The following is a 23629-nucleotide window of genomic DNA, read 5'->3' on the forward strand; positions in this document are numbered from 1 at the left end:
TAGCTCGTAGATATATGTTTAAGAGGGGTGAAGGTATTGAGCATGTTTCACCAGTGTGTATTTAAACTGGAAACTTTGTTTTGTTCTTATGTTCTTATGTACATCAGACTCTAACTCAATACCACCTTTAACTATTTCCACAAGGGACTTTTGGGATCTCCAAAAAAGCTTTCAACATCCCCCTATTACCACTCATACCATTTCCTCAAAAAAGAAAAAAAGTCCATGGTTTACTCACTCGCTACTTCTTCTTAAACGTTAATTACGCTCATTAGTACATTTCAGGTACTTTAGCTAGATTGTGAGCCTTCGGGACAGCTAGGGAAATCCAAAGTACCATTTTTATTTATTTTATTTTAATGTATCTTTAATCTATCTTCATTGTAAACCGCTTTGAACCTCACGGTATAGCGGTATATAAGAAATCAAATCAAATCAATAATTAGAACGCCACTGGCGTGCTGACCCTACATCTTCTAAAGAAATATTATAAATAAATAAATAAATATAGGGAATACTCAAAATTCTACAATCTATTGATATTGAAAAGAAAAAATACTATAAAAGATGCATTATAAAAGCAAGGAATGCATCCGCCCTTTTTGCTATTCTTAAAAAACTTACACAATTTAAACAGAAACCAACTACAATAAACACTCCAACACCCTCAGCACAAAAGCTAGAAAACTTTTTTTAAGAAAAAATTGACACTATTAGTAAAGATATCAAAAATAAATCTGGTACAACCAACCAACCAGCCTGCAGATACATATCCTAACTCTCTCAGCTCTACCTGTTCTAGCTTCTCTCTCCCTTCTCTTAAAGATATTCACCGCTTTATGCAATCTCTTAACCTCAAAGGCTTGAGCTCTGACTCCATTCCACCGTTCATTTTAAAACAGTATTTTTCCATCTTTGGTCCATACATTTTAAAACTAATTTTAAAAAAGTCTTACCACAGCTACGATGCCTACTGTCTGGAAATATGCTATCATCCATCCTACAATTTAAAAACAGCAAAGAAAGTACCCAAGAATGTTCAAATTACAGACCTATAGCCAATCTTCCATTCCTCGTGAAAATGACAGAAAAGATCGTATTTAATCAAATCTCAGATTTTGTTGATAAAACTCAAACCCTTCAACCTAATCAAACTGGGTTTCGCAAAAATCATTCCACGGAACACACTCTATTAGGTTTAACAACAATTATACAATATTACCTGGACCACCACAAACCAGTCATTCTTGTCTCCTTGGACCTTTCTGCCACTTTTGACAATAGATCATCAACTCCTACTTCAAAGATTAGCCGCAGTGGGCTTCCCTGAACAAATCCTCGAATGGTTAAATTTAAACTTTTCTGACCACACCTCTACTGTCTCATTTAATAATACCTCATCTTCACCATTCAAAAACAACTTTGGGATTCCTCAGGGATCTATACTGTCCCAAACTATCTCAGGAAAAGGACACAAATAATCACCAACCACCTCAAGATGTGCCCTAAATGGAACAACAGGGGGTCTTTGGGACATTGCAAGGCCACTCATATACCACTTACTCAACCACAATCTGAAAAGGAAAGAGACAGAAAAAAAGTGGAGAAAAAGCCTCAGTTGAGCTTCATATGGCACTTTTGTATCTCAAATGTCTTAAATAATCAGTGGTGGAAAAAAGAAGCACAATAGCAGCCCCCCCAAAAACCACCTCACAAAAAGCACACCAAAAATTTCACAAATTCATTGTGTGGAAAAAATCTGTGAAAGTCATAAGCATTGTAACTTAAGCAGAAAAAGACTTAGCTGTCAATGAAGTCCCAGCTGTCTCCAATCATGCTCACAAACAAGCACCACTGCCCAGACTTCGTAGCCAGTCAACCCACCCGAAGGAGAAATCTCCATTTCGCTCTTGCTGCATCAGGGGTGTGATACTTCCTGCATTATAGGCAATCCAGCACAACCTTCCATGCAAAACTCTTACACACTCCAAAATCAATGTAATGCTGGCATCTATACTGTCCCCCATTCTCTTTAACATTTATCTGTCTGGCCCCTTTACTAATACTATGTCAATTCTTTGATCTCACTCCTTATGCTTACATTCAGCTCATCTACCTCATTGATGCATTGGACCCCACAAACATCAATCTTCTCAACACAAAATTATATAAGATTAATGATTGGCTATGTGAAAATATGCTCTCGTTCAGCATCTCCAAAACTCACTGTCTTCTCTTTCCTTAGAAAAACAATATTCAACTTGCAGCCCCTGTCTCCATTAATGGTATCCCTATTTTCTCTGTCGATTCAGTTAAAATCTTAGGAATAATAATCGACAGTAAACTTTTTTTTTTCATTTTCAATAATATAATTCAAGATATACTTGTACAGAAAGCTTTTAAGTCAAAAAAATCCAACAATAATATAATAACTTCAAAGGTATTAAGTTAACTTAAATTAGCTCAAGTCCACAAAAGATCCAAAATGTAATTATAAAATGGAAACTGGGAAATATTAACTAAGGAAAAATGATGCAAATTAACTGATATGGACATCTAAATTATTCTATACTCCTCCTTTTTTTTCCTTCTCAAGCCGAGATAGAGATAGGAAAGTTGTCAGCTGGTAGGGCTTAAAGAAAACATATGAAGTCCCAGCTGTCTCCAATCATGCTCACAAACAAGCACCACTGCCCAGACTTCGTAGCCAGTCAACCCACCCGAAGGGGAAATCTCCATTTCGCTCTTGTTGCATCAGGGGTGTGATACTTCCTGCATTATAGGCAATCCAGCACAACCTTCCATACCCTTCCTGCATTATAGGCAATCCAGCAAGACCTTCCATACCCTTCGATCAACCTGAACTCTCCATGACGAACACAATATACCAAACAGTAACATCAAAAGCAACCTGGATGAAGATCACAAACTGAAATTAAACCCAGATAAAACGAAATTCATCCTCCTAGAAAACAACAAAATACCAACCATAACCAACATTGAAATCAACGCAATCAACTACCCCATACAAACCACTCTAAAACTGCTAGGAATAACTATCGACAGATGCTGCACCATGCAACCGCAAATCAATAAAACAATACAAAAGTCATTCTTAGTCATGAGAAACTTAAGACAAATTCGGAAATTCTTCGAGAAAACTCAATTCCAGCTCATAGTTCAGTCCTTAATACTAGGCCTACTTGACTACTGTAATATCCTCTACCTCCCATGCCCTACATCCATAACAAAACAACTACAAACTATCCAAAACACAGCACTAAGACTCATCTACTCATTAAAGAAACATGATCACATTACAGAAGCATATCTCCAATCGCATCCCAGCAAGAATACAATTTAAATTCTACTGCCTACTATTTAAGACTTTATACGGAGACAGTCCAAACTATCTGAATAACCGCCTCATCCACAACACCGCAACCAGACATAGGAAAACTCACACCCCATTCTCATACCCCCCAATTAAGGAGGTCAAACGGAAAAAACTATATGATGGCCTCCTGGCCACTCAAGCAGCCAAACTAGACAACCAAATCGCCAATCTACTGACGGCATCCCTCGACTACAAGACTTTTAGAAAAGAAATAAAGACCATACTCTTCAAGAAAACTCCACCTCTCACTAAAGCCAACTACCCCAAACAAATAACCTTACCCATTTCTCATTCTTTTTGAAAATTACCAATTTTTTTTTTTTTTTTTTGTAAGTTCTTGTTGTAATAAATCTTGGACAATTCTTTTGTAATCCGCCTTGAACTGCAAGGTAATGGCGGAATAGAAATCCCTAATGTAATATAATGTAATGTAATATTTTTGTGAATTATATTGTATAATACATTTGCAAAGGTAACGGAGGTAAAAAGTTGCTCCAAGAGCTATAATTCCCGGTTTTAACATAAGAAATTATTTTCTTCGCTTTTGTGTGTCCCTAGCCAAGTCTGGGAACATTTGTATCTTAAATCCCAAGAATTCTTTCACTCTATTTTTAAAGAAAAGTCTCAAAATCCAGTTTTTGTCCATCGTTAGGACTAAAGTTGCCACCATTGTTGCAGGAGTAGCCATTTCTCTGTCTGATAATTCCAGTAAAGCTGATACATCTATTGGCCCTTGGCTATTTTCCTGTTGTTGAATTTGATTTTTCTTGGGTAAGTAGTAAACCTGTGTAAATGGAGGTAATGAACCTTCAGGAACTTCCAATATTTCCACCAGGTATCATTTTAACATCTCATGAGAAGTGATTGTTGTAATTTGTGGAAAATTAATCAGTCTGATATTGTTACCTCTTGAAAAATTTTCAAATGTTTCAATCTTCTTTCTTAAATTCACATTATCCTTAATTAAAGTTTCTTGAAGATGTTTGGAAGATTTTAATTCATTTTTAATGCTGTCTATAGATATCTTAGAGTCACCAATATCTTGTTTTATTAAGGTAATTTCCTTTTCTTGATCTTTTATTTTCCCCTCCACTTGCACTTGCTGAATATTCATTGTTTTTACCAAGTTGGCCACCAGGTCTCCCAAAGCGTCCATAATAACTTCTTAGGGTTTAACTATAATAGGACATTGCAAATGAGTATATAAAAGCCTATGCTCACCAGCTGACAACTCTCCTCCGCTTCCATCTGCCTGGGTAGGTCCAGATTCTGGTGTTACAGCAGCCCCGTCCATACTCAGGCTCTCCTGATGAGCCTGTGAGCCTGAGTCGGCTTTCCCCACACAGCTCCGTACAGCCTCCAGGGGAGAACACATCACGACTTCCGGTAGGTTCTCAACCTCTGGGGAGCTAGTTGCTCGGGGGTGCAAAGGAGGAGGTCTAACGTCGGGGCTTAGCGTGGTCTCCAAACTTCACTGAGACGCCTCCATTCCGCTTACCTGGAGTGTCTCTAACTATGATACTCCCGACGGCGTCATGATGCCCTGCATTCGCCGAAGCAATGCTTCAATATTGCCAGAGGTAGGTGTTCCGGAGTGCTGTGAGGCTCCGCCAGTGCTTCTTCCCCTTCTTTTCGGCATGTCAGGGAAAGTATAGTCAAAGAAAAGCTCCAAAATGAGCTATCAATTGTAGTCCGCTTCAGCGTCTGTTCAGCGACTTGCATCAGCGGCCATCTTGGATCAGGAGCCACATCCAGTAAACTTTCTTACAGGTCCCAAATTAGTGCAGTAGTAAAAATTGCTTCTTTAAACTTAGAATGAATAGATCGTTAGCTAAAATTCTGGACCCTCATTCTCTCAATATTCTGATTCATTTCCTTATCCTATCTAAGCATGACTACTGCAACTCATTTTACAAATAGTGTAGTGTAACACAGGAGAGTCAAATCCACAATCACAAAAACACACACAAAGGAGTGGAAATGTCCAAAGCAGACTGGTGAAATTAAATGTTTTTTTAGTTGCCAATGGATGATCAAGTAAACACCTTTATGTGAACCTGATTTTATTTTACTGCATGATTTGCAAGACTCCTGAGGCAGGCCACTCTGGCCAAAACATGTATATGTCGAGTCTCATTTAATAATTAACTCTTTACCTACCCATTTAAGGGCTGAAAGTAATCTAGACAAATTCAAAGGAAGCCTAAAGCCTATTCTGATTGTCCCAGGTGCCTTAGGCCCCACCAGTAGGCGGGGCTTTGGTTAGGCTGGGCCAATCCGGCCCCATTTGTCGGAGAACTGCCTGCCGGACGGACGGGTTTGGCACCCGTCTGTCCGGCCAACTTACCTAAAGGTACGGGGAAGGGGGGTGGGGGTGGGGGATCGGCCAGGGGGTCGCGGGTCAGCTGGGAGGGGGGCCGATTGGGGGTTCTGGGGGGGGGCAGATGTTGGGGGGAGGGGGGTTCATCGAGGGCAGGAGGGCCTGAGATCCCTCCTGCCCGTAATGTAGTGGGGGTGGGGGTAGAGGATCGGCTGGGCCAGGAGGGCTTGGGCTCCCTCCTGGCACGAACGAGTCGGGGGGGCAGGATCGTCTGGGCCAGGAGAGCTTGGGAGTCGGGGGGCAAGAGGGCTTGGGCTCCCTCTTGCCCCGATATGTCGGGGGTGCTGCGGTTGGCTGGAGCAAGAGGGCTTGAGCTCCCTCTTGCCCCAATGTTGTGTGGGGGGATAGTGATGCATCATGGCAGGAGAGTTGCCTCATCTCCCCTACCGCGATGCCATCACTCCTCTACCCGAACTGCCGCGACCCGCGGCAGTTCGGGTAGAGGAGTGATGGCATTGCAGTAAGGGAGAGGAGGCATCTCTCCTGCTGTGATGGTTAGGTTGCCAGGCCGCTGAACTGATGGCGCCAGCGGCCATCAGCTCAGCGGCCCCTTTTTCGGCACTTAGACCTGGTTTTATTTCGTCTAAGTGAAAAAGGTCTAAGTGCCGACTAAACTGTATTGGTTATACCTGTTGTACGCCTAGGTGTAGGTCGGCCCACCTCCCGCCCACTGCCCGCCCTTTCCCCTCCTCTAAACACGCCTCTTTTCTCTCTGTGCGTTTAGAGGCAGGGGAAAGGCCTATGCTGGTTTTAGGTCTAAAAACCAGCTTTGGTTATGGGTACTTGGACGATCAGGCTTTTTGATCGTCCAAGTAGCCATTTAGGACACTTTTTAGACGGTTTTTTATTTTTTATTATTATCCCCACAGTCTCCAGATTGAATTTTGTGAAACAAAATAAGGGTCATGAAGCTTTAATTTGTAGAGAGATGTATGTATATACATATGTATGTATGTATGTATATATATATTTTTCTCTCTCTCTTCCTGTCAGCAGTATGAGAGCTGATTAGTATAGGAGGAGGGGAGTCTTAATGTATTGTATTGTATTTTATTTGGGAACAAGAAAGTTTAATTTCTATTAATTTATTTTAATGAAATTTATATTTGTTAGGTTTCAATCTACATGATGGTAGATAGGATGTGTTATTAACAATAACTTATTATTAATAATAATAATAACTTTATTTTTGTATACCGCAATAATACTGCTCAATATTATTAATCAATTTTAGAACTGATTTAAGGTTTAGTAATAATTTTGTCTAAATATAAATGAGTTCAATGTAATTTGGGTTGTGGAAATATTAGGGAAAGATTAATGATTGATTATTTCTGTTCTATAATTAATCTGTAGAGGGAATGGATATCCTTTATAGTATAGGGGTATTGGGTGTGTGTGATGAAACAGGGTTTTTAACTTCTTTTAAGAAAGGTTATATGGATATATAAATAATATTGAATATTGCATATGAATTGGGGTAATATAGGCTGTACTTATAATTTGATTAATTTAATATGAAATGAGAAGTGGGGATGTAGTGTTTAAAATGGATTGAGGGGTGGGGAGAAATGTGATTTTGTGTGCCTATTCAATCCATATCCAAGCTTACATGATTTATTTTAGGGTAAGGGGAGGGGGTGTGTGTGGATTAGGTGGGGTCCTGGATGTGTATAGGGAATTATTTATTAGTATGTTTTATTATAGGAAGGGATTTATACTTTTAATGTTATTAAAAATCATTTACAATATCCTTTAAAAAATTTTCACTAAATGTTTATGGTCTCAATCACCCAATTTAGAGGAAAAAAACACTTAACTTTTTAAAGAAACAGGATGCTGATATATATTACATTCAAGAGACACACTTAAATGCCATGGAATCCAAAAAGCTGGAAGGGGGTTGAGTTAGTAAATGCTTGTTTGCCCCTGCTGTAGGTAAGAAGGCTGGAGGGCTATTTTAGTCAATAGTAAATGCTTAGCCACATTTTAATTGAATTCTGCTGATCCCTTAGGTAGATGGGTCCATGTAGACATGAGTTTAGGGGAAAATACTTTGGCACTTCTTAATATCTATGCCCCAACTCAAATCAGGCTGAATTTTTCAAGGCTCTTCAACAGCTGCTTCTAATGTAGTTGTGGCGGGGGACTTTAATGCTGTGATGGATCTATTATTGGACAAGAAACCAAGTAGAATAATAAAATCATTAGGGTTAGATAATTTGGTAACATCTTGTGCACTTAAAGATATTTGGCGGATTCTCCATTTTAATGATCGGGAGTTTTCTTTTTGCTCCCATGTTCATAAATCTTTTTCACAAATTGATTATGTTTTTGTATCTGATAAATTGGTACAGCAGGTAACAAAGGCCGCTATAGATTCAATTATTTTGTCTGATTATGGTGGCGTTTGGATTGAATTTAAGTTTGCTGATCAAGATTCCAGTAGACCTGTATGGAGATTTAATAATGCATTGCTTGCAGATTCAAATTTTCTTGAAGAATTCCAAATGAATGAATATTTTCAAATTAATACCTCTGAGGAAATCTTATTAGAAACCTTGTGGGATGTTTTTCAAAGCTACCATGAGGAGGCAAATAATCTCCTATTCGATACATATTAGGAAACAACTTAAAAAGGAATTTACTGATCTGGAACAAAATATTAAAGACTTGGAGTCACAATTGGCCTTAAAATGGGAACAATCTACTTTACAAGCTCTTTTAAAAGCTAAATATAAATACAATGAGATTTCCTCTCAACTGGCTAGGAAAGAATTGTTTTCTCAGCAGGCTCTGTATTATGGAAACTCGAATAAGGCGGGAAGAGTATTAGTTTCAAGTTTTATTATTTTTAATATATCGACCATCAACAAGTATCTAGCCGGTTTACAATGATATGATAAAATAAAGAATTAAAATAATACTTATAAAAGGGGGGGAAGTGAACATTAAAGACGTTGTACAATAACAAACATGAGAGTGGGGTTTGAGAAAGAAAGGGGGGTAGTTACATTGTTAGGAGAGAGAAAAAAAAATTTGAGTTAAAGAGAAAAGAGAGGAAGAGGGCTAAAACATTAGGGATAGGGTCGCTTCTTAAAAGCGGTTGGCAGGCTTAGGAGCTGTGGAATGCATCTTGAAATAAGAACGTTTTAGTTTAGTCTTGAATTTATCAAGGAGATTTTCGTGGCAAAGTTGGGATTGCAAGGCATTCCATAAAGTTGGGGCGACTACAGAGAAATTGGATTTCCTGGTGTAATAAAATTCTTTAATAGAAGGAACAGATAGTAGGTTCTGATCTGCTGATCTGAGAGTCCGAGAGGGGCAAAAAGGGATGAAGAGTTTGTCCAGAAAGGGTGGAAGACGTGAGAGTTTGATTTTAAAGACTAGCATAAGTGTTTTATAGGTAATGCGGTGTGTGACAGGTAGCCAGTGGGCTTCTTTCAGAAGGGGAGTAACATGATCATATTTCCCTAACTTATGTATGAGTTTTATTGCCGTGTTTTGAATGAGCTGTAGATGTCATAATTCTTTTTGGGAAATTCCGTTATAAAAAGAATTGTAGTAATCAAGATGAGAAATAACTAATGAATGAACAAGAGTTGTGATAGCTTTGGTTTCGAGAATAGAAGTTAGAGAGCGAATAAGCCGGAGTTTATAAAAGCAGATTTTTACCACTGAACTAATCTGATCATGAAAAGTTAAATCTTTGTCTATGATTACACCAAGTAGTTTTATTTTTGTTTCCATTTTCACAGGGTAAGATTTGATGAGAATCTTTCCTGTTATTATTTCATTGTTCTTGGTTGGGAAAAGTAAACCACAGGATTTATTGATATTGAGGGAGAGTTTGTTTGCGTGAAGCCAATCACTGATTTTGTCCAGTTTAGTGTTGATTTCTTGTATTTCAGATATGTTTGAGGAATCAATGGGGTGAAGTAGTTGAATGTCGTCTGCATATGCGAAAATCGTGAAACCAATAATAATAATAATAACTTTATTCTTCTATACCGCCATAGTAGACTGAGCTAGAGTGAGGAGAGGAGAAATAAAGATATTAAATAGTAAAGGAGAGAGAATAGAGCCTTGTGGGATGCCATGTTTGAACTATAGGTGGTGAGGTTTCCTCCTTTGAGTGAACTTTGAAATTACATTCATTAAAGTAAGAGGTGTACCATGAAAGGGATGAGCCTATGATGCCACAGTTTCTAAGGTGATCAATAAGAAGAAAGTGATCAACAGTATCGAATGCTGCAGACAGGTCAAGAGAGATATGAAGGACAGTAATGTATAGTAGTGATGAGACCTAGTAAAGATAATTCAGTAGAGTAATTAGAGCGAAAGCCAGTTTGATGTGGGTGTAGCGCATTGGTTTTGTCAATAAATTTGGCAAGCTGGTTATGTACTATTTTCTCTGTTAGTTTAGAAATGAGAGGAAGGTTAGCAATGGGATGGAAGTTTGCTGGTAATGTTGTGTCTAGATTTTGGATTTTTAGTTTTAGGAAGACCAGGGCTGATTTCCAGGCTTTAGGGAGATTAATGGTAAGACTTTTATTTACCATTTTCAATAAAAATGGACCAAAGAAAGAAAAGAATTTCTTGAGAGTTAAGGGAGGAATGCTTTCTGTTGGATTGATGGGAGCATTTATTGACTGAAAGACTTTGAAAAGGTTTGTTAAAGATGGAAGTCTGAAGTTAGAAAAAGTACTGAAAGATAGACAATTTATCTGGTCAGTGGAATCTTGGGGTACTGCAAGAGTGGATTGTCCTAGGTTTGATCTAATTTCCATAATTTTCTTGTCAAAGAAAAGTGCGAGTTCAGAAGCAGGTGGTTGTTTGGATAGAGGAGGAGGTTTCTTATTGGAATATGGAGATAGTGATCGAACTATACTGAAGAGTGCTGAAGAGTTGTGGGCTGTAGTATTCTTTTTTGATTTGTTGTATAGCAGATTTGTATTGAGTGGCCTTTTCTTTATATAGAAGAAGGGAGTTGTTTGACCGGATTTGGTGCTATTTATGCTCAGTAGAATGAAGTTGTCAGTGGAGGAGAAGTTTTTCATTATACCATGGTTTCTTTTTTGGTTGTAGTTTTGATGATCTTTCCTGGGGGGGGGGGGCAAGAAGGTCCATTAGAGATTGTGTTGTAGTGTTTCAAAGGGAGGATTGTTCTTCTATTGTGAGATTTGTGAAGTCTTGTAATTTCAGATTAAAGGAATCCTGGATAGCAGAAGATGTAATTTTGTTGATATTTCTACTAATATAGGTGTTCTGTAGGGTACTAGATGGTTGAGTGAAGAAGTTTAGTTGAAGATTGATAAGAACATGATCTGACCAAGGGAGAGAGTGAATTTGGAGGTTTTGAAAGAGATGGCTAATAGCTGTTGGACTAAATATCATGTCAATAGTTTGTCCGGCAGAGTGAGTAGGCAAAGAGAATAGTGGTGTTAGAGAAAGGTCAGAGATTAAAGTTAGGAACTCCGCAGTGTTATAAAAAAAAAAAATAAAGTAAATATTGTAGCTATTAAAGATGAGAGGGGTAAAGCTCATTCTCAAGTTGGACATATATTAAAACAATGAATTTTTATAAAGCTTTGTATTCTTCCGAATCTTATCCAAATAAAGAAATGGAGGGTTCAGAGTTCTTAAAATTACTCAAGGGACCAAAAATTCCCAATCATATAAAAGGAAATCCTGAGGCTTCTATTTCATTGAAAGAACTACAAACAGCGTTGAAGTTCCTTAGAGTTGGATCTGCTCCAGGTGGGGATGGTTTCACTGGAGAGTTCTATAAATCATTCCAAATTACCCTATTACCACATTTATTGAAATTATATCAGGCTCAACTGATTAAAGGTTGCATTACAGGTACTATGGCTGAATCTTTAACAATTGTTTTGCCAAAGCTAAATAAAGATCCTATGTTGGTTTCAAATTACAGGCCTATTTCTTTGATTAATGTGGATGGAAAATTGTTAGCTAAGTTATTGGCTTTACGTCTGGCCAAGGCTCTCCCTTATATTATTGGTATGCACCAAACGGGGTTCGTTGCTCAAAGACATTCATCAAATAATACCAGATTGGCCTTTCACATGTTAAACTTGACAAAAAAAATGGATGATCCGGCTTTTTTTTTTTTTTTTTGCGAAAATCACCTATCTGAACATCCAGGCTATTCTTTGTCCAGTCCGCCAGTATGTCTATCTTTATATCACATTTTTTATCACAATTTTGTCCAAGTTCCAAACGTTCAGAACAAGACCATTTAGGCATGGGAGGGGCCAATCTTGTAATGGACTGGCCACCCAGACATGGCAACAGAGCAGTGGGCCACTTTACAGGGCACTGCTGTGAACTTCACAAAAAGGGTGCCACATAAACATCTCACCAGAACTCCTTTATAGGTTATTGTGAGCCCCCCCAAAGCACCTCCACCTGTCTACAATCCCAATAGCCCTTATGGCTGCAGGTGGCACCTATATGGCAGTAAGAGTAGGTTTTGGGGAGAAGGTTGGTGGGCGCACATGTTCCACCATAAATGTAGCATTTAGAGTAGCTTATGGGCCTGGGTCCTCCTCTCTATGGTTCACTAGCCCCCCCCCTCCCCCTCCCAGGCTATTTAAGACACCTCTGTCCAGCTCTACTAGGCTTTCCTAGATCATGTGCTAATATTCTGGAGACAAGTATGTACTTTTTTATTCTGATCTTTGTAGGGGTCAGTGAGCACTGGGGGAATGTGTATGGGTCTTTACATTGCCTCTGCAGTGGTTATCTAGTCACTTTGGATACCTTTTTGGCACTTATACCTGTTTTTACATCATCTAACTCACTATGTATAAGTTTCAGCCAGGATGTTTAGTAAAATCTTCAATTATCCCTGCAATGCGACTAAATCTAGGTCGGCCCTCATCCCACCCACATTCTGCCCACACCACTCCTCCAGATATACCTAATTTAGCTCTGGGTGCACAGCAGGATTCAGAGGCCTTAAAAGTTCCACGACACATCCAGAAAATCAATTATTGGCACTTGGACGACCTGTCCGTTGGGTTGTCCAAGTGCCGACTTGAGCGGGTTTTTAGACATGTTTAAGCTTCGATTATGAGCCCCTTAAGCTCTGGAATGCATTGGCAGAGGTTGTGGTAAGAGTGGTTAACATAGCTGGTTTTAAGAAATTTTGGACAATTACCTGGAGGAAATGTCCATAGTCTGTTATTGAGATATACATGGGAGAAGTCACTGCTTGCCCTGGATCAGTGCATGGAATGTTGCTACTATTTGGGTTTTTGCGAGGTACTAGTGACCTGGATTGGCAACTGTGAAGGTGAGCTACTGGGCTAGATGGACCATTGGTCTGATCCAGTAAGGTTATTCTTATGTTCTTATAACACTATATTGACTCTCCTTCTCACTGCTGGTCAGGCCACTCTCTGTGCAGTGTAGCACTTTTGCTTCCAGCCATACACTTGGCACTACTACTAATTTCTATAGGACTACTAGACATTAACAGCACTGTACACATTATATGCAGGTACTTTCTCTGTCCCTAGTGGGCTCCACAATCTTTTTGTACCTGGAGCAATGGAAGGTTAAGCAAGGAGCTGCAGTGGGAAGCAAACTCAGATCACCAGGATCAAAGCCCACTGCACTAACCATTTGACTACTCCTCCACTGACACTCATTTCTCTACTTCAGAAATTTCTCAGACTAGTACCTTCTGGTGTCCATTCATAGTCTATGACTCAAATTGCAAACAAACCCTCTCAAGCTCTCAGCTGGCAATTTGTAAGGTACCTGTCATGCCCTTCGTGATGCCTGACTCTTCCTCCAGTTGCCTCTTTAAGTCTTCAACCTGTAGAGACATCTCCCTGGATAGGGCCTGAGTTTGAGCACTGTGCTTCCATTGCTTCTCCTTCCCTCTTCTTATGGTTTCTCTCAGTTGGTTCTCCAGCCAAAATCCTTGTTTGAGAAGCTTTCTTGAGCTGAGTATCTATATAGCATAACAAAATTTTTTATTTATATATCGCAAAAGCCTTTCAGTTTTATGCATTTTAAACTGACCAGTCAGAGAGCTACAACATATCTAGGTAGGAGGGGTGACAGTGGGGTTTACAAGGGGGAACAGTGTATATTGACAAGGAGGTTGAGCTGATCAAAATCATCGAGTTATTCATGGTATGGCTAAGCAGATAGCAATGAAAATAATGAGGTTGGTAGATGAGTAGGTGGAAGAGACAGAACTGAACAGAGTTTGCATGTTGCAATATAGTATTGGAGTAACATTCGAAGGTGTCTTAAGAAAGATTGCCAAATTTAGAGAAAATATGTGTTTTTAGGAACTTTTTAAAGTGCATGTAGCTGGTTGATACTCTGACCAGTTGGTTTAGTTCTGGGTCTCTGGAGGTGGCTTGATATGATAGGAGTCTGTTGATGAAACCTCCTCCTCTTTCAAAGTTGTACTTCTGAAAACTTCTGTCTGGATCAATTGGTCTTGTATTGTCTCCAATCTACTTTCCAGTACTGCCTTTTCCTCTTAGTGCTCCTCACATTGATTTACTCTGTGCACATCTTCTCTTCCATTTCTACCATCTGCTGGGTCAACAATCCATTCACTTCTGCCAGCCTGGTAAATTCTTACTGGACTGCTCACTCTCTCTCTGGCAGGCTCCTCCAGGAGGCTAACTAACTGGACTTTACTCTGGAGCATGGCATTCAGGTCCTGTAACACATGTGGCCCTGCTTGCAGATCCTTCTGGCTCTGCCGGACTCCAGTTTGCTGTCCCTGCAACTCAGTATTTTGCCATTGTGACACTGCTGCTGACAATTCTTGCTGCTGCAGCTGCTTCATCTCAGCTTCTGCAGCCTCTACTTCGGCCTGGACTGTCAATAGGCTAACTTGGTCGTTCAACTTCTGGACCTCTTGTTGCTACCATGCCAGCTCTTCATCCCTGGCTTCTAGTAGCTTAAGTTCCTCAGTCAGTACTTTATTTTTCTGAATTGGTCAGCTGGAACACTCCTCTTCAATGGTCCTTGCAGTTCTTGAAACCTGCAATTTACTTATTCTTTCACTCTTGCAAACAATTGACTTGCTTCTCCACCAGTATATGGTATTCTCCTTTAAGCTGGGCTTCCTTGCAGCACAGCTTTTCCACCTGAAGTTCCACACTCATGTGACTAGCTAACCTTAGCTAAGGAATTCTCCCATTGTTCCTCTGTACACTAGCTGATCTCCTTTGCCTCCTTCAGTTCAGGAAGCAGTGGGAAACCTCCTCTGTCATAGGCTTCAAACAGCTTAAACTCTCTGGCCTTCTGTTCTCTGTCACTGTTTTGAAACAGGATTTCCTGAGTCTTAGCTTTTAATTCTGGATCTGTGACTTCTCTTTCTTTCTCCATACGCTTGTTTCTGTAGTAGAGAGTGACACAGGAACCATAACTGCAGCAATACTGAGGTTACTGTGGTAATGGGAAGAACCCTGAAAAATCCTCCAGGAATGGTAGACCATTCCACGGTAGTGCAACAGGAATGGGAACTGTCCTCACGGCATTCCTATGGTAATGGGAAAGCGTCTGATAGCAGCAGCAGTGGTGGCGACAAAACAAAGATATGAGGGGTGTTCAGAAATTTATCTACCTCAGTAGGAAAGAAAAGGGTTTTCAAAAAAATTTTGTTTTATTTTTCAATAAAGTCCCCTGATAACTCCATATATATGGAGGGGCATAATCAAAAATGTGCCTACATCTGAGGTTGGATGTTTTGTGCAAGACGTCCACAAACCCAGCAGGAAAAATGTCCATTTTCAAAGCTGCCAAACATCTATCTTATATTTTTGAAAAATGAGCTAGGTATAAGTTTTGGTCTTTAGGGTGTCTACCTTTTTTGCCCATGTTCCACTTTCTTAAGTAACTTGTGCCTGTGTTTAAATATCACTGGAATGTTCTTCTTAATATCAAAACTAAGGGCTCCTTTTTCAAATAATTACACTAGGATTAGCATGCGCTAGCTGAAAAATTATCGCCTGCTTAAAAGGAGGCGGTAGCGGCTAGTGCCTGCGGTATTTTAGCGCGTGCTAAGCGCGCACTAAAACCACTAGCACACCTTTGTAAAAGGAGTCCTAAATTAATGCAGGACAGATTTCTGCCAAAATATAGCATGCTGTCTTTTCCACCTCTTTGCCATAATTATTTCCCACTGAAGGCCATCAAAATGATTTTTTTTTAAATTTTACATGGTATTGGATTGTTCCTTGTCTTTATTACTTTTGGGGGCTGGTTTTAATTTCTTTTTGTCTGCACTGATGCAGTTTCCTGAGAGTTGATATTTTAGCCCCGAGGCCATAAAACCCAGGCTGTGGCTGCTGCTTCTGCATGTCCCTGAGTAACAAAGCATGGATCAGTTGAAAGAAAGCTGCAGTGATGATGAAGATACTACTTTGTCTCTATTATTGCAGGGGAGGTTTATCTAGGTTCTGAATGACCTTGAATACAATCCCAAATTGCAAATGACACCGGCACATTGCTAATATGACAATTTTGCTGCCACAAAGCCTGTTTTACAGAAGAAAAGGGATTAGTGCATTGTAACAGTTTCTGCTTTAATTTTACAATACAAAATTCCAGCAGCCCTATTTATTCAGAAGAAAATTGGATTCTTTACAGATTGTGATACTTTTTATTTAATCAAAATTTCAAAATATGTTCCACATGTAATGTCTGATAGTGATGGATAGTGACTGAGTTTTGCGTAGGTTAATACCTTCAAAAGTAAGTGGAACTTTACTAAAATTCTGCCCATAAGTTCATGCCAAAAGTTTTTCTTTTCGTACCAGAAAAACTTTTCATTTCAGTATCATATTTATTTTGTCATTCTAATTTTTTAATATTTCTACAAATTGATATATCTATATCACCATGTGATTCTTTTTATTTTTATGGTTTTCTTGGGGTTTTTTCTTGAGTTTGGCATTTTTAATATGTAATTTTAGCATTCTCTGCCATGCTGTCATCACTGGAACACCACTTATTTAAGGTTCATTATTTATTATTATATCTCTATTTATCTTCTTATGATTCATTCACATGACTTATGTATATGATATTTTATGTCATGATTTGTTTATATGACTTTTTATGACTCATTTACATGATTTATTTATATGATGCTTTGGTTATTCATTTATCATGTTATGATTTGTTTATATATAATGTTTCTGGTTATTTATATTTTTTTATGATTTTATTGTTTTTAAGATTTGTATTTATGTCTATGTCATTTTATTTTTAGTTTACTTATTCAGTCCCCTGGAGAAGGCATTCCAGACATCCAAAACTGGGATCCTAGTCGGGACACTGACTCTGTGCTATAAATAAGTAAACCTACTAGGACTGTTTTGTGTTAATAAATATACTCCTTGGTTGTTTTATGACATCTCACGCCTTTTTTGTTTGGTTTGACATAACTTGAGGCAAGTATCCTTCCCTTACCTGTTTGTTTGTAAGGCCACTTACACCATTATCATCAGCAGTTTACTTTTTTGCTCTTAAAATGACATGATTTGAGGGTCTGTCGGTATTTATATAGATAGTCCTTTCCAGAATATTGGCAACACATTATTTTGTTCACATTTCAACATATGTTAACGGCTAGAAGTGTGGATGAAAAATGAGAATGCGGCAACATACTATACCTACCATGTCCCGCGACCATGATGAAGCAATTGCAGATGGTGCAGAATACAGCCCTGAGACTTGTATATTCACTAAAAAAAATATGACCATATCACAAGAGGCATACCATGACTCGCATTGGCTTCCAATAGAAGCGAGAGTGAACTTCAAATTCTACTGCTTACTTTACAAAGCCCAACTTACTGGAATAACAGACTAAATCAATCCTCCTCAATCAGACACAGAAGAACACATTCACTATTCTATTACCCACCATCCAAAAATGTCAAACGAAAAAAACTTTGACAACCTAATAGCCTCCAAAGCAGCTAAGTTAGACAAACAACTCACCACTCTGTTATCTTCACAGATTACAAAACCTTCAAGAAAGAAATTAAAACCATACTCTTCAAAAAACACGTTAAATACGGACAGGAAGCAGAGGGTTGGAATAAAGGGGCACTACTCAGACTGGAAATGGGTCACGAGTGGGGTTCCGCAGGGGTCAGTGCTGGGACCGCTCCTGTTCAATGTCTACATAAACGACCTAGAGGTGGGAACAAAATGTGAGGTCATTAAATTTGCGGATGACACCAAACTATACAGCAGGGTTAAAACCATGGAAGACTGCGAAGATCTCCAAAAGGATCTAACGACACTGGAAGAGTGGGCCAAAAAGTGGCAAATGAGCTTCAACATAGGGAAATGCAAGGTCTTGCATATGGGGAAGAAAAACCCGATGTTCAGCTACAAAATGGGGGGATCACTACTTGGGGTAAGTAACCTTGAAAGAGACCTGGGAGTGATGGTTGACACAACACTGAAGGCGTCAGCGCAGTGCGCCGCAGCCTCGAAGAAAGCAAACAAAATGTTGGGTATCATTAAAAAGGGTATCACCACCAGGTCGAAGGAAGTCATCCTGCCACTATATCGTGCAATGGTGCGGCCACATCTGGAATACTGTGTCCAGTACTGGTCGCCGTACCTCAAAAAGGACATGGCGGTACTTGAGGGTGTCCAGAGAAGAGCAACTAAGCTGATAAAGGGTATGGAGAATCTCTCATATACTGACAGATTGAAACAGTTAGGACTGTTCTCCCTGGAAAAGCGGAGACTTAGGGGAGACATGATAGAAACCTTCAAGATCCTGAAAGGCATAGAGAAAGTAGACAGGGACAGATTTTTCAAACTAAAGGGGACCACAAGTACAAGGGGGCACTCGGAGAAATTGAAAGGGGACAGGTTTAAAACAAACGCTAGGAAATTCTTTTTCACCCAGAGGGTGGTGGATACATGGAATGTGCTTCCAGAGGCTGTGGTAGATAGGAGCACTGTACAGGGCTTCAAGGAAGGCTTGGATAGGTTCCTAGAGGACAAAGGGATTGAGGGGTATAGATAAGTGTAGAGATGGGTTATAGGGATAGGAGTAGAGGTAAATTACAGGAATAGGAGTAGAGATAGGTTATAAAGCTAGTCAGGGACCACTGCTCAGGCAAAAGGGCCTGATGGGCCGCCGCGGGAGCGGACCGCTGGGCGAGATGGACCTCTGGTCTGCCTCAGCGGAGGCAACTTCTTATGTTCTTATGTTCTTATGTTCTTACCTATCCAGCACAACAATCCTAACCCAACATCCAACACTCTATAAACCCTTAGTACTCTCTAATTTTTCTAGTTACCAAACATTATCTAAAACCCATAATTCTCCCTTAAAATTTTATCTCATCGTTTAATCTATTACTTCAAAGTTGAAATGTAATTTTTGTTTTAGTTTGGATGTAATCCGCCTTGAACCACAAGGTAATGGCGGAATAGAAATCACTAATGTAATATAATGTAATTATTTTAATCAGCACAGCAGCATTTGTCCTTGTAATGATTATTGTTAATGACTTCTTTTACTCATTACCTCATGTATATGTTCAGAGGTTTGTGGAATAATCCCAAAACCAGGACTACAAAAATAATTCAAAATATACTTAACAAATATATATTTTAGATATAGAAAAAGTGAAAAAAGTGCTCAGAACCATAAAACTTTTACATGCTGGAAGCAAGAGATGTAAGGAACCATCACCGCACTTCTTAAGTTTCTATCCATCACCCTAAGCATTACAATGTGATACAATCTTACTTAACTCTCGGTTGGTGGGTGCGATGATAACTTCATAAGATATTTAAATAAACATCTAAAAATTAAAAATAATATTTTAAAGAATGTGCTCAGTATCCCCACACACCGGTCATAATATGAATAAAGGCCAATGAGTTAGAGCAGTGTTTTTCAACCGTTGTTCCGCGGCACACTAGTGTGCCGCGAGATGTTGCCTGGTGTGCCGTACGGTCAGGGCCGCCATCAGGGCAGTACCACCAGTCTAGGGAGAGGGGCGGTCCGCCCCACGTGGACAGGAGAGAGCTGGACGAGGGACCCGTGGAGTTCAATACATCTCGAGCCGCGAGGCTCGTCTTCTGTTCCTGCCTGCCCTGCAGCTAACATATAGCCGATCGCAAGCGTTCCCCGATGTCAGCGCTGACGTCGGAGGGAGGGCTTAAGCAAAGCCTGCCCTCCGACGTCAGCGCTGACGTCGGAGAATACTTCCGGTCGGCTATTTGTGCGCGGCAGGGCAGGCAGCAAGCAGAAGACAAGCCTCGCGGCTTGAGCTTCGTTTTGCTGAGAAAGTTGCAAAGATGGGCTGGGAGGCAAACACAGAACACAAAAGGGGGGAGGGAGTGCGTTTTAGACACAAGGCATGAACTTGGGAGAGAGGAAGGGAGGGAAAGAGATGCTGAGGTGGGGGAGGGAATGGGTTTTTGGACACAGAAGGCATGGACTTGGGAGAGAGGAAGGGAGGGAAAGATGCTGAGGTGGGGGAGGGAATGCGTTTTTGGACACAGAAGAAATGGACTTGGGAGAGAGGAAGGGAGGGAAAGAGATGCTGAGGTGGGGGAGGGAATGCGTTTTTGGACACAGAAGAAATGGACTTGGGAGAGAGGAAGGGAGGGAAAGAGATGCTGAGGTGGGGGAGGGAATGAGTGTTTGGACACAGAAGGCATGGACTTTGGAGAGAGGAAGGGAGGGAAAGAGATGGTTGTGTACACGGGGAATAGAAGAAAGGAGAATTTTTGGTCATAGGGAGGGAGTGAGGTACAGATAGTGGCATACCAGGGTGGGGGGGGCGGTCTGCCCCACCCCGGGTTTACGTCCCAAAGGGGTGCACAGCTGGCCACCCTCCAGTGTTGTCCCTAGGCCGGAAAACTGCGGCTCTTTAGCCACTTGAGTGCCACCGCCGCCATCGGGAACAGGCCGGCGCCAAGTTCTCCCTGCTTTTCCCTGTGGGGCCGGCCAACTCTCGCCACTCGCGTCAATTCTGATGTCGGAGAGGACGTTCTGGGCCAGCCAATCGCTGCCTGGCTGGCCTAGAACGTCCTCTCCGACGTTAGAATTGACGACGGGTGGCGAGAGTTGGTCGGCCCCGCGGGGAAGAGAAGCAGGGAGAACTTGGCGCCGGCCTGTTCCCGATGGCGGCGGTGGCACTCAAGTGAATTACTTTATATATAGTCAATATAGGCACAGAGTTAAATTTTTTAACATTTTCTAATGGTGGTGTGCCTCGTGATTTTTTTCATGAAACAAGTGTGCCTTTGCCCAAAAAAGGTTGAAAAACACTGAGTTAGAGAACCATCGTGGCAGCATTCTGTTCTCATTAATACAACCAACAAGCGAACAAAGTATCCTAGCAGAAAAAATATATTCAGTATAATTCAATATCGTTAGAACATAGTAACAATGTTTCAATTATATACCTGCTCCAACAGTGTGAACCACTCTGCTTTCAATATTATTGAGCCAGGATGACATATACTTCAATGGTGTAAAATAATCAGCACAGTAGACGATAGTAAGTAAAGGCAATCACTTATCTGAATGCTGGATGCTTTCACATGATGATTCCAATAATTTCAGCGTTTCCAAAAAGCAAATGCACTGCTCCAAACTGAGACACAGGGGTCCTTTATATCAAGCTGCGGTAGGGGTTTAACGCATGTAATACCGCGCGTTAAACCACCTGCCGCACTAGCCGCTAATGCCTGCATCGAGCAGGCGTTAGTTTTTTAGCCGGCCACAGGGGTTAGCGCGTGATGAAATGTCTGACGTGCTAACCCCGCTAGTGCGGCTTGATAAAAGTACCCCACAGTCTTTGTAATTTTTGACGGAGTGAAAAATCGATCTATTTGTACCTGTTCCATTCTACTCCACTCAGGATTTTGTAGACTTCAATCATATCGCCTCTCAGCCATCTCTTTTACAAATTGAAGAGCCCTAACCGTTTTAGTCTTTCCTCAAGAGGAGTTCCATCCCCTTTACCATCTTGGTCGCTCTTCTTTGAACCATTTATAGTGCCGCTATATCTTTCTTGAGAAAAGGAGACCAGAATTGAACACAAAACTCCAGGTGAGGTCATACCATGAAGCAATACAGGGGCATTATAACATTTTTAGTCTTGTTAACCATCTCTTTTTAAATAATTCCTAGCATCCTGTTTGCTTTCTTGGCCACCACCGCACATTGGGTGGAAGGTGTCATCGTAATGTCTACGATGACACGCAGATCCTTTTCTTGAGTAGGCTGTATCGAGCACCAGGGATTTCAGATGGTCACAGAGAACCAAAATGGTTTTCCTTTTCTGGACTGTAAGTTTATTTAAGTCTAGAAAATTCATAATTCTCATGCCCTCAAATTGTAATGGTGCTTTAATCTTTGCTTTTTGCAGGATAAGGAAAGCATGGGGGTATCTGAATAGTATTAGAACAAAAGGTCTGTGATATTGTTGCTTCAGGGATGCAGTGTGCAAGTTCAATTTTGAGCGGTGTATCAAATTTGATATCCAGAAGTTTTGGCAAAAAGCTTTCAACAAAGGTTTGAGATCCGTACCTTTCATGCCATCTTTAATTCCCAAAATGTATGTATTTGGAATGGTTTTTTAAGTCCTCCATGTCTTTTCTAAGTAGTGATATTTCTTTCATTTTGTGCTGGTTGGAGAATATCGTCTCAGAGTTAGCATTGCATTTGGTTTCTGGGCTATCCAATTTAGTTTGCATTTGCAATAGCTGCTTTTTAATGTTAGAGCTTTCTTCCTTTAGTTCTAAAAGCATGCAATGGTTGTTTTGAAAAATTCCTTTGAGGAAGAGAATTTCATCCATTAGTGAATGTAGTGAAATTTTGTCTTCCTTGTAACCTGCCATTTTAACTGGGGATTGTTATTCATGCTTCGATCTTTTTAAAGCTGGTAGCAGATTGATTCTGGTTTCAACCTTCAAGTTTTTGACAGACATGGACTGCATGTAAGTGAAGCACGCATTTTAAGATGAATACTTATCTTTTATTCAAGAAAAATAAAGGATTCTATCAGGAATGATCAGGAGCTGTGAAATTAGGCTCTCTCTCTCATGGCCCACTAGCGTCCTTCCCCCATTCAAAGAAAATATAGGATTCTGTCAGGATAGACCAGGAGCTGTGAAATCAGACTGCCATCTTTCTCACAGCTTGCTTGTGCCCCTGGTATATAGTAAAGCATAGTGGTGGCAGCATTAGGTTGTGGAGATATTTTACAGGAGCAAGGACAGGGAGATTTGAGGAAGAAAACTTGTTCCAGTCTGCCATACACCTGGATTGGGAAAAAGATTCACCTTTTAGTAGGACAGTTATCCTAAGCAGAAAAGGAGAAGCAATGATGGAGTATCTCAGCAAGAAGAAAGTGAATATCAATGAATAGTCCACTCAAAACTTGAACCTGAATCCAATATAGAGAATGACACGGTGGCTGTTACCTGCCGAAATGGTGGTGGGGGAAGGAAAAAGTGGAGCGGTGAATGGCCCTGTCCCCGCAGTTAAGGGAGGGAATGCATGCTGTCACCAATCATGTTCGGCCCCCTCCTTCCTACCTACCGGCTGAATCTACCTCCCTCCCTCCCCCTTACCTTCGCGGCACATTAGTTTCCAAAGTAACTTGCTCAAGCCGGCCGAGCCTGCCTGCAGTCGCGTGTGTCTGTGGGCGAAGGCTTCTCCTCTGATGCAACTTATGGCAAATATTGGGGGTATATGAAACTATGAAACAAGGGCCCAAATTTACATTTAAGAGGTCACATAACTTGGGGGAGATGCTAAAATATAAGAATAGACCAGATAGGGAGGA

This window comes from Geotrypetes seraphini, chromosome 1 (genome assembly GCF_902459505.1).
Source record: "Geotrypetes seraphini chromosome 1, aGeoSer1.1, whole genome shotgun sequence".
Classification (NCBI taxonomy): domain Eukaryota; kingdom Metazoa; phylum Chordata; class Amphibia; order Gymnophiona; family Dermophiidae; genus Geotrypetes; species Geotrypetes seraphini.